This window comes from Hylobates moloch, unplaced genomic scaffold (genome assembly GCF_009828535.3).
Source record: "Hylobates moloch isolate HMO894 unplaced genomic scaffold, HMol_V3 SCAFFOLD_2, whole genome shotgun sequence".
Taxonomy (NCBI): Eukaryota; Metazoa; Chordata; class Mammalia; order Primates; family Hylobatidae; genus Hylobates; species Hylobates moloch.
In genome coordinates this window covers 132,016,841-132,031,133 of record NW_026652277.1, presented here as the reverse complement: position 1 = coordinate 132,031,133, position 14,293 = coordinate 132,016,841, and the positions used below count along the sequence as shown (strand labels likewise).

General features: G+C 34.8%; 1 protein-coding gene across 1 annotated transcript in view; it reads left to right on the top strand.

The window, feature by feature from the left end:
* HS3ST5 (heparan sulfate-glucosamine 3-sulfotransferase 5) overlaps positions 1-14,293 on the top strand; it is a 295,400-nt gene that overhangs the window by 114,628 nt on the left and 166,479 nt on the right. The window lies entirely within an intron of this gene.

Here is a 14,293-nt window from a genome sequence, read left to right as displayed (position 1 = left end):
TAAATGTAAACCCAAGAAGGGCAGAGTAGAAATCTTGATATTTGATAATCAGTATCACATTACAAAGCGTAACATACTGTGGTTCTCAAACTTTAATGTGTATAGGAGTCACATGAAATTGGGAGGAGGGATCCTTAAAATGCTAATCCCTGGGGATATTTCACAGAAACGTAGATCCACTAGGAATGGGATGTGGAGTAAGAATGTGTATTTTTACATTTACCCACTCACAAGTGATCCCGATGCCTGTGAGTCTGAGGCCTTTGAGAAACACTGAAAGTGACATTCAATACAATCTACTTCCCATTTTCAAACCTTATGCTAAACCTGAGCTTTTATGTTGGTTGTCTCCTACAGTCATAAGAATAAATAAGGAAGGGGTAATTTTGTTACAGAAGTGCTAAATTGATATTCCCTCTTTGAATCCCCTAATTTGAGTTACTCCTTTTTAAAGTTCAATATGATGAGCTAATTCCCAGGTGTCACTATCTCTCTTTCAGAGTGATAGCCCTGTGGTTGCTCTCTGTAGCTATTGCTCTGTTTCGTGTAATGTTTCAATTATTTAGATATTTAGGGTTATTGTATCTAATTATAAGAAATTTCTAAAAGATGAAAATAATGAGTTATTACTAGGTTTGGCTAAGTATTTCTCAATTTTGAGGATTGTATCTTTTTCTCTTCATTTTGAAAGCTCAGCCTTAGATTTTAAAAGAACAAATCTGCTTAATAGCCCTTTCCATTACTTTTTTTCTTAGCAAATAAGAACTTATAAATCATGTGATACATTTATGGAAGGTTACATGTACATTTGGTGAATATCACTTTATTGTATTTCTGTTTCCTGTATTTCATTTAGCAACTTCTATAATTTGTAATTTTTAGTTTACAAAAGGTTTTTTTATTCCAGTGAAAGTGTTTAGTAGGGACACATTCAGATCTTAAATTGTGATGATTTTTTAAAGGTTCAATAAGATATTATTTTTATGGTGAAGACTGAAGTTTTTAATCAAAATCCTTTCATTGGATTTCAGGCTTATAGACATTTTTTGTCTCTATTAGTCTTTGTGTACACTTGTTCACGTTGTGTAGAATTTTTTATCCATAACGTATCAAAAGGCAACAATTAACCTTTCATCAAAAAGAAGTGTGTCTTAATAGTGCCAATTAGCACATATTAGCTATTAGTTTTACATGTAGAGAATTGAATATGGTCATTTGCATAAAATAATGGAGTACTTTTTTCAAGTAATCAAAATTAAAACTTTGCAGTATTGGATTAACTATAATAATGAAGTTTCACATGCACTTGTTATTAGAATTGTGCTCAGTAGTAAGATTGTCATACCTGAACATAGCCTCAAATTTGTAGTTCACAAATTTATGATTGGATAAAATCTCCAAATAAAATTTCATAAAGCTTTTAGTGTAAATCCTCTGCAATATTTCCATTTCAGAGAAACATACCTTTACTTTTCTCTCTCTTTCTTTCTTTTTTCTTATTACTTACTTTTTCTGGAAAAAGGAAGAGATAGAGAAAGAATGAATTGTGTCTTGAAGTGAATCATTTTCGTTATCACTGGTGTATTTATCAGACTATGTTTTTAAGTTGCAATTTCTTAAAGAAAACGTACAATGTAATTTCAGGGAACCTGAGCAAGACAGTCTCAATAAGCAGGAAGCAAAACATGCAACAAAAGAATAAATTACAGAAACTTTATAGAATCATAGAAACATAAAGTTTTGAGCAGAAATGGACCGTTTTGATCTTCTAGTCTGTCCCCTCATGTATAATCACATTTTCTCTTCCAAATCTGCCATATAAAAGTCTAACACAATGAGTAGTAAACAACAATCTGGTTAGGGATGACATCAACAAAGGGAAGTTAAGTGGGTGTTTTTCAATAATGATTTCTTCAGTAAGAAAACTAGAGGGAAATTTTTCCTCCAAGATGAAGATTGAAGATTTATAGATACCTAAGTACTTAAAACTGAATTTAAAATAATTTGTGTCTAATTAGATCAAAATAATTTTTAGATATAATTCTTCATTTGTGGAATATTGTAGTGGTATGAAATTCTCCATGTTTTATTCTTCATTAAACACTGATAATTTCAAATTATGACAATTAGTTCCTTGGAAAGATTCTTTATTTCTTGTATCAAATAAGACAATGTACTTTCAAGAATTCTCTAACTATAATAGTTTGTTCCATTTGGAGGATAATGTTATACGTTTGGTTACATTAGTGTTAATATGTCTTTGTTTTTTAATTCTCTGGTGTAACATACGGTTTCACCATTATTACGACCAGCTGCAGTTGGCCTATGATTTTGTTCATTCTGTCTGAATCCAGAGTAATTAGCTCTTTAGTTTAATGACAATATTTGTTAATGGGTGTTTAGGGCCAAATTCTGCTGTTCGAGAGTGGGTGGCATATTTGAAGATAAAATCTGGCCCTTATGTTGTAAGCATAAGCTGTGTAATTTTACTTCAAGATGATGGTTTACAGAGTTTGGGGTAGGAAAACTAAATGTGCATTTGTCTGAAGTTTCTCATTTTCAAGAAACAGAAAATAAAAGTGACAGTTTATGTAGATGAACAGCAAACCCACTGAAAGTTCCCTGATACAGCTATCCTGTATGTGTTATTCTATAGCTAGAATATGGAACACAATGACAATTATCAAACAGACTTTAGGTACATTCTTTTATGTGACAGGACACACACTGAGTTTTTTAAGTGCAATGCAACAGTTTTGATCATTGTATTTTTGAAGGACTTAGTGAAGTGGAAAGAATCCTTACCTGGGAGTCCCTGGGGTTCAAAGTCTGACTCAGCTTCCTAGTAGCGGCATGACCCTAAGAAACTATCTTCACCTTTGCCTGAACCTGTTTCTTCATCCTAAAATAAGACTTTTATACCAGATGATCCCAGAGGGTCTTTCTGGCCCTAAAATGATAAGTCTAACTTGCTTTAAAAGAGCACTATAAAAGGATGGTAGGGAAGACGCAATGACTTGAGCTGACTGAACAAACAAAACAGCAAGTCTACTACTGAAGGTACATGGGGATATTTTGGCCTTACAAGCTTTCCTTCAATGCCTTGTTACTTTTATCCTGGAGTAGAGAAATATTTGAAGAGTTTTATGTAGAAGGCACTATAGGTCATGCTATTGGAAGTTTCAAAATGAATTTTGGCAAAATTTGAAAAACTTCCAAAACTAGTAGCAGTTAAGATATCCAACAATGAATAGGATGCCATGGTAGATAATGAATTCACCATCTCTTATGGTACCAAAGGTTTTATGACCTGCCAAACTGCCCTTCAAGGTGTAAAGGCTAGAGGCAAATTTTCTGAACATATTGGAACTTAGGAAATATTGTTATCAAGAGTCTGTCTTGAAACAACTAGTAGCAACTATTAGAGCCCTTCTTGAAGCAACTATTATCTATCCAGCCAATAAGTGACTATAGAAATTACTGCAAAAAACCTGATTGCAAGCATTGAATATTTATTTCTAGCACTAAATCTAAGATAAATATGGAGATTAGGATGACGTAATAGAACATAAAAGTATAATGTCCTGACAATGTCAAACTAAAACAACTAACAAAAATTAGGAAAGACACAACAGAAAGAAGTTAGTGTGTGTGTATATATATATATATATGTATGTATATATATACACACATATATATATATACACATATATATGTGTGTATATATATACATATATATAAACAAAGTTATTTGATTACTTTATTCTCAATATCAAGGAATCAATGAATATTTTTTAAACTCACAATCAAACTATAGAAGTATAAGCAGATTTAAGAGTATTAAAAAAGATACTAAAGGGGCTACTGTTATTGCCTAGAAATGGCTGGTAAAAAATGCGAGGAGAGAGAGAACTTTTCCTATCACACATAGTAGGAAAATAGTAAACATTCTAAAGAGATAAATGATCAAGTCTATGAGATTATAGAAATGATATAATTTATTATGTGAACCTATAAACATTATGAATTAGAAGAAAATGTATATTTTTGAAGTTACCCAAAATAGACCATATCATGAAAGATTTTCTCAAATCCTTTGTGACAGTATGTTTCTGTCATACCTTTCACATCAATAAATACAAAAAATACACTTATTTCTTCAAAATTTTTTCAAATCGTATCGTAGCTTAAAACCCAATTCTAGGTTATACAAGTATACAACCAATAGAAGCTAATTCAAAACTTTGAAAATGAAAGGATAGGCAGAGGTGTACTGGGAAAATGCTATCTAAAGAAATTAGGAATTAAAAATCTTAATATCAGAAAACATAAAACTTCAGGGCCCAAAAGCATTTACTAACACAAAAGAGGGACTCTATAATAAATGCTGATGGGTATAATACAAAATGAAGGTATATGATCATGAATAAGTAATAGCTTTAAGAGCTACCATAGAAGTTTGTTCAGCAAATGAACTTCTGAAAACATCCCAAGAAATAGAAATAGCCCATTTTTTAGGTGGTAGACTGAGTTTAAAAATTCAACTCCTGTATTATGAAGCCAAATATTTATATTGAAATTTATTTTCAAGACAAAATATTTCCATATCAAAGATAATTAAAACTACTCATTAACCAAAAATTAGGTACTTAACCAGTCACAAAATTTTTTTCATTATCAACAAAAAGAGGTTCCACGTAGCTTCTCTTTTTGAAAAGAAAGCAAGCAAGCTTCCAGTAAGGCTGTAAATGTATGCATCAAACTTTTTTGATTTGAAGAAAAATGGAATGTTTGGACTCCCCCTACTCTAAACAGCTATTCTAAACAGCAGGATATAATTTCAGAGTTTCTGCAGTCAAGAGGTTTCTGCTGAGCAGAAATTCTTGTTCAATTTAGGAATGCAGATGATAATAATTTTCCTATCCTTCTCGCAGCAGGTTTCCTGCCTTCATTTTGCAGACTCCTAAGCTCAGTTAAAAACAAATAGGGAACTTCAGTTCCAGGTAACACATTCTTCAAACATAGTCCCATTAACCCAACTTAGTTATCATGCAAAGCCGCTTAGCTTCACTAGTGAAATGGAATACAGTTGAATTGCCTTTCTAATGTAATACCCATTTGTGATAAATGCAAAGTGGTTTATGATGGCAAATTTTGTAGAGCATGAAAACTTATGAGAAAAGAAGCTTATATTTTCTAACCTAAAATTATGAAGAAATGTCATATATGTTGGCATGGGATACTCCTATTAAAATGAAAAAAATATTCAAAAATGAAAATTTAACACTTGGCCTTTATTATATATACCTCAGCAAAAAAAAAAAATTAAATCAAACTATTATATTTCACAGTAACATTTTTCCTACCTTGCACATTCTTTCTAATTTAAATGAATTTTCCCTAGTTTAATTTCTGTCCTTCTACTAGATCTCAACCACATGGCCCAAAATTTCCTTACGTTGTTTAGGAAAGTAAAGATTGCTCAAATACATCTTCTGTCTGCTGATACAAGAATAATCTTTTCTGTATAAATGCAACTTAAACTATCTAAACCACACATTACTACAGAGTAGGTCACTAAGACATTGGACTTATCCTTCAAATGAGTAAATTCTAGATGATAGTTTCCTCAAGTTAGCTAAAATCATATTTGATGAGTGTCGTAGCTAACATTTTACAGCAACAAACCATTCTATCTTTATTCCTTGCTCAGGTAACTCACTTTGTTCTTCCATTCCTTGCTCTTCCTTCATGAGCAGGGTACATATACACTGTGCCATAGCAACCACATTTCTATCATGCCTTATCAACATTGCCAAATTTAATGACTGATTTTAATAACAGAAAAAGTAAGTTTCCAGCCAAGCTCAATATGAACTTTATAAATGATAGTGGCTTGATGTGAGTGTTCTGATGCAGGACAGATGTGCATTGTACAGTGATTTCAGCTGAGAATCAAGACCCATTCCTATATACATTGTAATTCAATGCATTCTTCATTTCTTCATTCAACAAGCATTTGGTTAATAACTACTTTGTGGTAGGCTGTTCTAAGACTTGAGATACATCATTGAATGAAGCAGATGAAAAGCTCTATTTTCATGGCCTTGTTGAGGCATGGCAGGCAATAAAAAGCAATCATAACAAGTAAATGAATTATGTGGCATTATGGACTACAATAAGGTATAAAAGAAAGAAAACCTAAATAAAACATAAAATGGATAAGAAACAATACGACAAGATATGGGACGTGAGATCAGATCCTGTACTTTGTTCCAGTTCTTCTGGCTGATGTTTTTCAATGTTCATTCTTGTTGTCTTAAAATCAGAATATGTGAATTAGATTTGGAGAGTGGAGTCTTTATTAAATGAATGTTGCACAAATTTTCTTTGTTTAATGATCAGCTTCTCTACATTGATATTTGTACTTGAGATACTTACAAGCTCTCCCCAAGCAATACTGTGGGATTTCCAAAAGGATCAAACAATGAAGAATATTAAATTTAAATTTATTTTCTTTTTCCTGATAGTTTAGAACCCATGGAGTAATTTTTTTTTTTTTTTTTTTTTTTTTTTTGAGACAGAGTCTCGCTCTGTCGCCCAGGCTGGAGTGCAGTGGCGCGATCTCGGCTCACTGCAAGCTCCGCATCCCGGGTTCACGCCATTCTCCTGCCTCAGCCTCTCCGAGTAGCTGGGACTACAGGCGCCCGCCACCACGCCCGGCTAATTTTTTGTATTTTTAGTAGAGACGGGGTTTCACTGTGGTCTCGATCTCCTGACCTCGTGATCCGCCCGCCTCGGCCTCCCAAAGTGCTGGGATTACAAGCGTGAGCCACCGCGCCCGGCCCCCATGGAGTAATTTTAAATTATTATAGTATCACTATAACTGTAATTCTTGCCAGTGATGTTAAGCAAAGCCTAATTAGTTAAAAAAGATGCAAATGTCAGGTAAGAGTATGTTAACTTTTAGAATCTACCCGGATTTTAAAGGTACGTCATTATGGAACCATTAGATAAAATTCTTACTTGATTATCAGAAAAATGAGGACTGAACTATAAATTTGAATATATATTTTTACATATTTTATGTATCTTTTTAAAATTATCCATTTTATAGGTACTTTTCAGTAAAATTTAGTAAATTTAGAACCCATGGAATAATTTTAAACTATTACAGTATCACTATAACTGTAATCCTGGTCAGTGATGTTAAGCAAAGCCTAATTAGTTCAAAAAGATTCAAATGTCAGATAAGAGTATGTTAACTTTTAGAATTTACCTTGATTTTGAAGGTATGTCATTATGGAACCATTAGATAAAATTGTTACTTGACTATCAGGAAAATGAGGACTGAACTTTAAATTTGAATACATATTTTTATGTACCATATGTTTTTTTAATCACCTATAGTAATTTTTATAGATAATTTTATTAAAATGTAGGTAATTATAGTAAAATGATGCCACCTTTAGACTTATTTTTATGTTAATTACCATGTAAATTCTTACCTACCAATCCTGTAGCATCACAGACTGATTGAGCTGGAAGTAATTTCAGAATTTCTAGTCCTACTGCCTTTGTTTGACAGGTGTGAAAACTGAGTTCTAGAGAGGGAAAGTAATTTGTCCAGGTTAGATGGTGTGTGCAAGTCCCTCTGCCAGTTAATGGTAGAACTGGGTTGGAAAGGAAACCTATTCTTTTAAATCCCAACCTAGTATGTTTTTTAGTAATTGACTCTACTTGAGATTTTTCATTGCCTATTATCAAAATAGTGTTTCCCTTAAAATTAAGGAGAATTGACCATATCTTTGCATTTCTTAAAGTTATCTAATTATTGAGTGTGCCTAAGCTCCCTGAAATAGCCTCAGTTGTTTAAAAACCTCTTCAGCACAAATGGAATTAGACTTAAAAAAAAATGAGAATGATCTTAGCTACAGCCACACCACCCTGAACGTGTATCAGATCTCAGAAGCTAAGCAGGGTCGGAGCTGGTTAGTATTTGGACAGAAGATTGATCTTTGGAGATTTTTTTTTTCTTTGAAAAATAAATGAAATTATTTATGAAGCCATGAAATGACTTACCTGTTAATCAATATATGGCACAAATAAAATACAACCGTATTATTTTTCAATGAATTATGAAAGAAGAAAATACTAAGTAGTAAAGTGCTGAGCTTAGAAAACAACTTAAGTAACATCTGTGCCCTAGGTTCCTCAGAGTCCTTAGGAAGTGATACAGAGTCATTTGAAAACTCTCTGAACCCTCATATGGGAAAATTACATAACTCACTGGAAAATTTCAGTAGATTTAATAGAGCAGAGAGGTAATATATTCAAAACACAAAGGAAAGTATAAAAGACTGTCTGCTAAGCCTAGGGAGTTTCATATGCAAAAAATTAAATAATTAAAGCAATATCAGTTATTTTCAAAGACAGTTCTGAGTTTAAGCATTATAATACATCATTAAAAATTATGCATTTGGTGCTTATAAATGGATTCTAAATTTCCTTGAAATGAAAGATAAAACCATGGCTTTATATAATGGCAAAACGAGGCTTTCTCGTTGCACACAATAGAATTTTCATATGTGTTTCCAGGCATACCATATATTAAACCAATATAATTTAAATTGTAAGTAAATATAAAAATATGTATAACATTAGAGATAGAACTCTAAATTATTTGATAAAGAATGATTATGGAAGCAGCTTTAAACACCTAAATTCCTGAAGACTTAATAAGTACTTTGTGAACTTTTCAAGGTTTTCATGGTTTTTCTGGTAGTGAATGAAATAGAAAAATAAATAATTCAACCGGCTTTTACTTTGGTTGTTGTACATTTGTAAATCGTATAAAATTAAGAAGCTAAAAACTGGATCTTCTACCTGTTCCAATACACATGGTATCATTCAATTAAAGTCTTCTATTGATAAGTAAAGCTAATTGAAAATCACAGTTTAAAACTACATCTGATTCTTATTAATGTGATGCCCAATTATTAGCATTCTCGCATTAGGCATTTTAGACTAATTTGTTTATTATTTTCAATGATAACAAAAAATGCTTAAACAATACAAAGCTAATATATTTCAGATTACCAATGAAAGAAAAGCTGTGAAAATAACTAATTTACGCTTATTTTTGATGGCCTGAATTCATTTTGTCTGAAGCCCTTAGTGATGTCCTTGGAAATGTCTATCCCTCTCCTTTCCCTCTATCCCTTCCCCCATGAATATGTATGTGATTTAGAAGGCAACATTTTTTTGCATATTCTTTTCCCAAAGGAACTTTATTTTTCATTTTTAATCACTTCATAGTTGAATTGTCCTCTGATCAACAAGGGGATTAGTGGGCCACACGTCTCCTCTACGTAAACCTATATGGTCCAAGAGTGTTGTATTTTGCCTCTTGGGCTGAGTAAAATCGAACCTACCTTTGCCTTTCATTGTTTTTTCAAACATTATGTAAATTGGTAAGAATAAAAATAATGTGATTGGAAGTACAGCTTGACAGACAATATAGTGTAATATAATATCCAAATACTTATGAGGTAGCAATAGTGCTTTGGGGCACCACATTTATTGTGAATGAGGATTTGCATTTACACATTTTTCTCTACTGTTTAGATTACATACTAAATCGCTGTGGGAAAGTAGAACTGTTTTTAAAACATTCTACTTAACCACTCTATGGGTAACAAAGAAATGCCAAATCCAGTTTCAATCTAATTTGGGAAGTACAGAGGCACAAGAAGTCACATTACACAAGAGTTAATAATAAATAGAAATTTCTGTATGGATTGACATGACCATTATAAATTATCCTTCTATATTTCATATCTAAATAAATTCAGTGTGTGCAGAAGTTTAAGCAAAAAAAAATAGATTTAGAAAGTTTTATTCATGATTTAACAGCAAGAGTATATTTCCTAATGATTTAGACTTCAGTCATAAAAAAGTTATGTGTTTGATTCTGAACAGGGATCAAATAATACAACTCTGATGCGAGGCCTACTCAGGGCATTGGCATTTTTCATTTCTTTAGGCTACGCTGTTTAAATACCAGCTGTTTAAATACCAGTTCACTCCCAGCTCATCATAAAACCACATCATTCCTTCGAAACCTTGCACCTACTGATGAGCTTAGTAACCTTTCAACTAAGTTTTTCAGTTTTCCAAAAGAAGCAAAATTTTTCACATTGAAGTTTTGAGTGTTGTTTAGTTTCTGAAGAGAATTATTCATACCAATATATGTTTGTGTAAATATCAAAGACCTTTGTCACTGAAACTGGAACTGCTTAGTTGTTCAGGTAACAAAATGAAAACATTCTTTTCCATTTTGTTTTGCACCTTAGCTCTGAGAGTCATCACTTATAGGAAACAATATATTTAAATTTGTATGTAGACCGGGCACGGTGGGTCACGCCTGTAATACCAGCACTTTGGGAGGCCAAGGTGGGCAGATCATCTGAGGTCAGGAGTTTGAGACCAGCCTGGCCAACATGATGAAACTCTGTCTCTTGTAAAAATACAAAACTTAACTGGGCGTGGTAGCAGGCACCTGTAATCCCAGCTACTCAGGAGGCTGAGGCAGGAGAATCACTTGAACCTGGGAGGCGGAGGTTGCAGTGAGCCGAGATCATGCCACTGCCCTCCACCCTGGGTGACAGAGCAAGACTCTGTCTCAAAAAAAAAAAAAAAAAGAAAGAAAGAAAGAAAAGAAGAAATATGTATTTAGTTTAGTGTTTGTTAGAATCATACAAGATGGTAACTTAAATATTTAGGCTAACACTAAACTCATTTTAATGCAAGGAGAGTGAGGGAAGTGAGTCCTACTTTTTCCAGGTTAGTGGTGGAGCCATCTGTGGCTGAGTTTTCTGATAACATACAAGGCAGTATAGAATAGTGATTATGAATGTGAGCTCTGGAATCAGATGGCCTAAATTCAAGTCCCCACTTCTGCTGCTTACTAGCTGCGTGACCTTGGACACCTTCAGTTTGCTAAGTCTCAATTTCCTCATCTGTAAAATGCAGATGATAACATTGCCAACATCTTAGGACTATTGGAATTAAAAGAGATGTACTTTACATTGTAAACTACATTGTAAGGCTCAATAGATATAGACTGTTCTCATTTGTGCTATTCCAAATGGTCTCTCTTGTTATCCCAAAACTGACATCTTGCCATGAACACTTTGAACTCTGATTGCTGCTTCATTTTCATTGTTTTCATTGACTTGAAAATGAAGAAACTGTTAATATACAACTTTATATAATTATATAACTATATATGAATAGTATATACATATGCATATGCATATATTGAGTTGTGAAAGTATTCAAGTGAGACTGTTTAATAGAATACTTTTATTCTCAGGATAGTGGTTGCTTTAAACCTGCAGCTTTGGAAAAGGATTTAAATGGCAACCTAATGACTTTTTCATCATCACCACATAAAAGATCTGGCAAGATATGTAAAGTTGGCCATATGGGCATGGTTGGCAAGACCTTTGAGTTGAAATTGAACTCACCCAACAAGTTGTTTCATCAAAACATTGCCTGGAAATGTTTTTATCTTACTACATGGTGGTTGGCTTTCTAGCTAAACCCGTCAGTGAATGGAGAATGTGGCCAGTTAGAATAGTATGAAGGAGGAGATTCGGTTCATCCAAATTGTTGAGCAGCTGGAGCAAGTGAGTCATGTTCAACTGACACTGGACAGCTGTCCATCAGCTCATAATCATGAGAAGAGCTTTATGAAAAAGCAGCTGGCTTCAGCACCGCAGCATCATCAGAGAAATGCAACTGCCTGAAATAACCCAAACTTTCCTCCCATCCTTGTCTGCCCTGAGAGAGCTTTAACCTACTGGGGGCAGCCATGAAATCCTTCCCCAACTAAAACCATGCAATCTTCCATCAAGGAAGGTATTCTTTAGGTGTCCTGCACTTTCAGTTTTCTTTTCCTTTTGTTTCTTTTTTTTTTTAAGGAGGATGATTCTGTTCTCTATCTCTGGGGTTTTTTCCTGAAGGTTTTCTGAGTCAGAATAAGAAGTTCATCAGAAACCATTTTGATGGAATAAACTAGCATGCTTTCACACATTAGCTCATTCTCTAGTTCACTTTTTTCAACTTCCTGTAGATAGTAAAGCAACGAATATGCAATGAGAGGATATGTGTGTCTATATGTGTGTCTACTGGAGTGTAAACATGTTGAGTGGAATTGTTCTTTTAGCAAAGAATAAAAGTATCACTAGAATGCCTCCTGATTGCCAGCAATGAAGCTTTGTTTACTATTTTGGGACCACAGAGTATAAAAAAAAATTAACAGCCTGTATCATAACTGAAGGTGCATGCATTTATGATATGCTGGTTTTACTTGTGCATTGCTGCAATGGGCTTTGCCAGATTGCTGAGAAGAGACTGCTGCAAGTTAACAAGTCACAGGGCTGCCTGAATGATTTGATTTACTCCAGGGTCTAGCCAGTGCATTCAGCTTTATTTGTTAACCTAGCAGAACATTATTTATTAATGAGCTCTTCATGCTTTATTAAACCTAATGTCAAAACACCTCTCTGGGACCCTACTAGGCGTGTTTCCTCTTTGTGGTAAGGTCTTCCAAAGAAAATGAAAAATTATGCAGCAGAGCCGCAGTTAAAACCCAATAGATATCAGTTCAATTGTCCTTGATGCTGTCAGATGGTATTTCTGAATCTTTGTGAAAGATCAGAATATGATGCAGTATGGAACTGAAATTAAAGAGTCCGCTCCTTCAGATGTCAGTAATTAGATCCCACCAAAATGAAACAAAGCTTCTGTGGCCCCATCAGCGGGCCACAGCTAACAGATTCAACAGGAGGGGAAAAGTACAGATGCAGTTTGTACAACAGTAATGAGGAGATATAGGCTTATGCAGATATCATAGTGATTTGAGATTAATAACAATGTGAAATAACTAAAGATAGCTGTGGCATAGGGAGAATGGACTCTATTCTGAATATACCACCGAGTCTGCTGGCATATAGCAGCAGGGGCCTGTGGGAAAGGAGAGGAAGCCTTGATGGCCAGGAGGACAACCAGTGGGTATGACAACATACAAAAGGCAAAAGGCATGGAACTGTCAGCTGAGGATTCTCCTGGCTTCCTGGGGGAGGGGTGGGACTCAATAGGGGCAGAAGGGTCATATCCATGGGGAAATCCAGGCAGCAGGGGGATATAAAAGGGTAGGTGAGTGTTGACATCCTGGTTTAAGGCATCATGACACACTTATCTATCACTTGTAGGGAGAACCAGAAGTGGAACCAGCCAGAGTTCAGGGTCCCATGCAAGAAGACTGGATTTCTCTGTCCTGAGTTTTTTGTTGTTGTTGTTTGTTTGTTTTTGAGACAGAGTCTCACTGTGTTGCCCAGGATGGAGTGCAGTGGCGTGATCTCAGCTCACTGGAAGCTCCGCCTCCCGGATTCATGCCATTCTTCTGCCTCAGCCTCCTGAGTAGCTGAGACTACAGGGGCCTGCCACCAAGCCTGGCTAATTTTTTGTATTTTTTAGTAGGGACGGGGTTTCACTGTGTTAGCCAGGATGGTTTCGATCTCCTGACCTCATTATCCGCCCACCTCGGCCTCCCAAAGTGCTGGGATTACAGGCATGAGCCACCGCACCCGGCCCTGAGTTTTTATCAGGGAACTACAGGACAGAAACTAAGGTTTAGAAATAATAGGGAGTAATTACTTTATCTCAGTAGTCTCTGCAAGTGTCCAGGACCTATCCCTGTCACAGGATACATGAGGTCTATTGGTAGTGAGGTCCAACAGCAAGTCATGCTAGATGCTGGGACTGAGGCTGTGTCTGCCCTTTCTACTGGCCACCAGGTTTCTGTGTGCCATGATTAGCTTAAGAGTTGGAAGCATCAGTGATTCTTGTTCTGGGGCCTAGAGAAATTGGGCTCAGAAATAGTGTCTGAAAAGAGAGTTGTCTATTTTACAATTTCTCAGTCTTGCTCTCTACCTTTTGTAACAGCTTAAATTCTGTGTGGCATACAACTCAGTATTTAATTATGCAGATTTTGTTACTGTCCTTTCTAATTGTTTCTGACATGTAGTTAAGGAGTAATTATGAGCTCCTATCATGTGCTGGACACATTGGGAATTAAAAACGTGTCTCAATTACAAATCTTACGGGAAACTTACAACAGAGTAAGGAAATATACATGTCCAAATGTAAGGCTATTGTAAGTTAAAAAGTTGTCAAGGTCATGAAAGAGTAAAAAAGGCTGGGGAACTGATACAGTTTGAAGGAG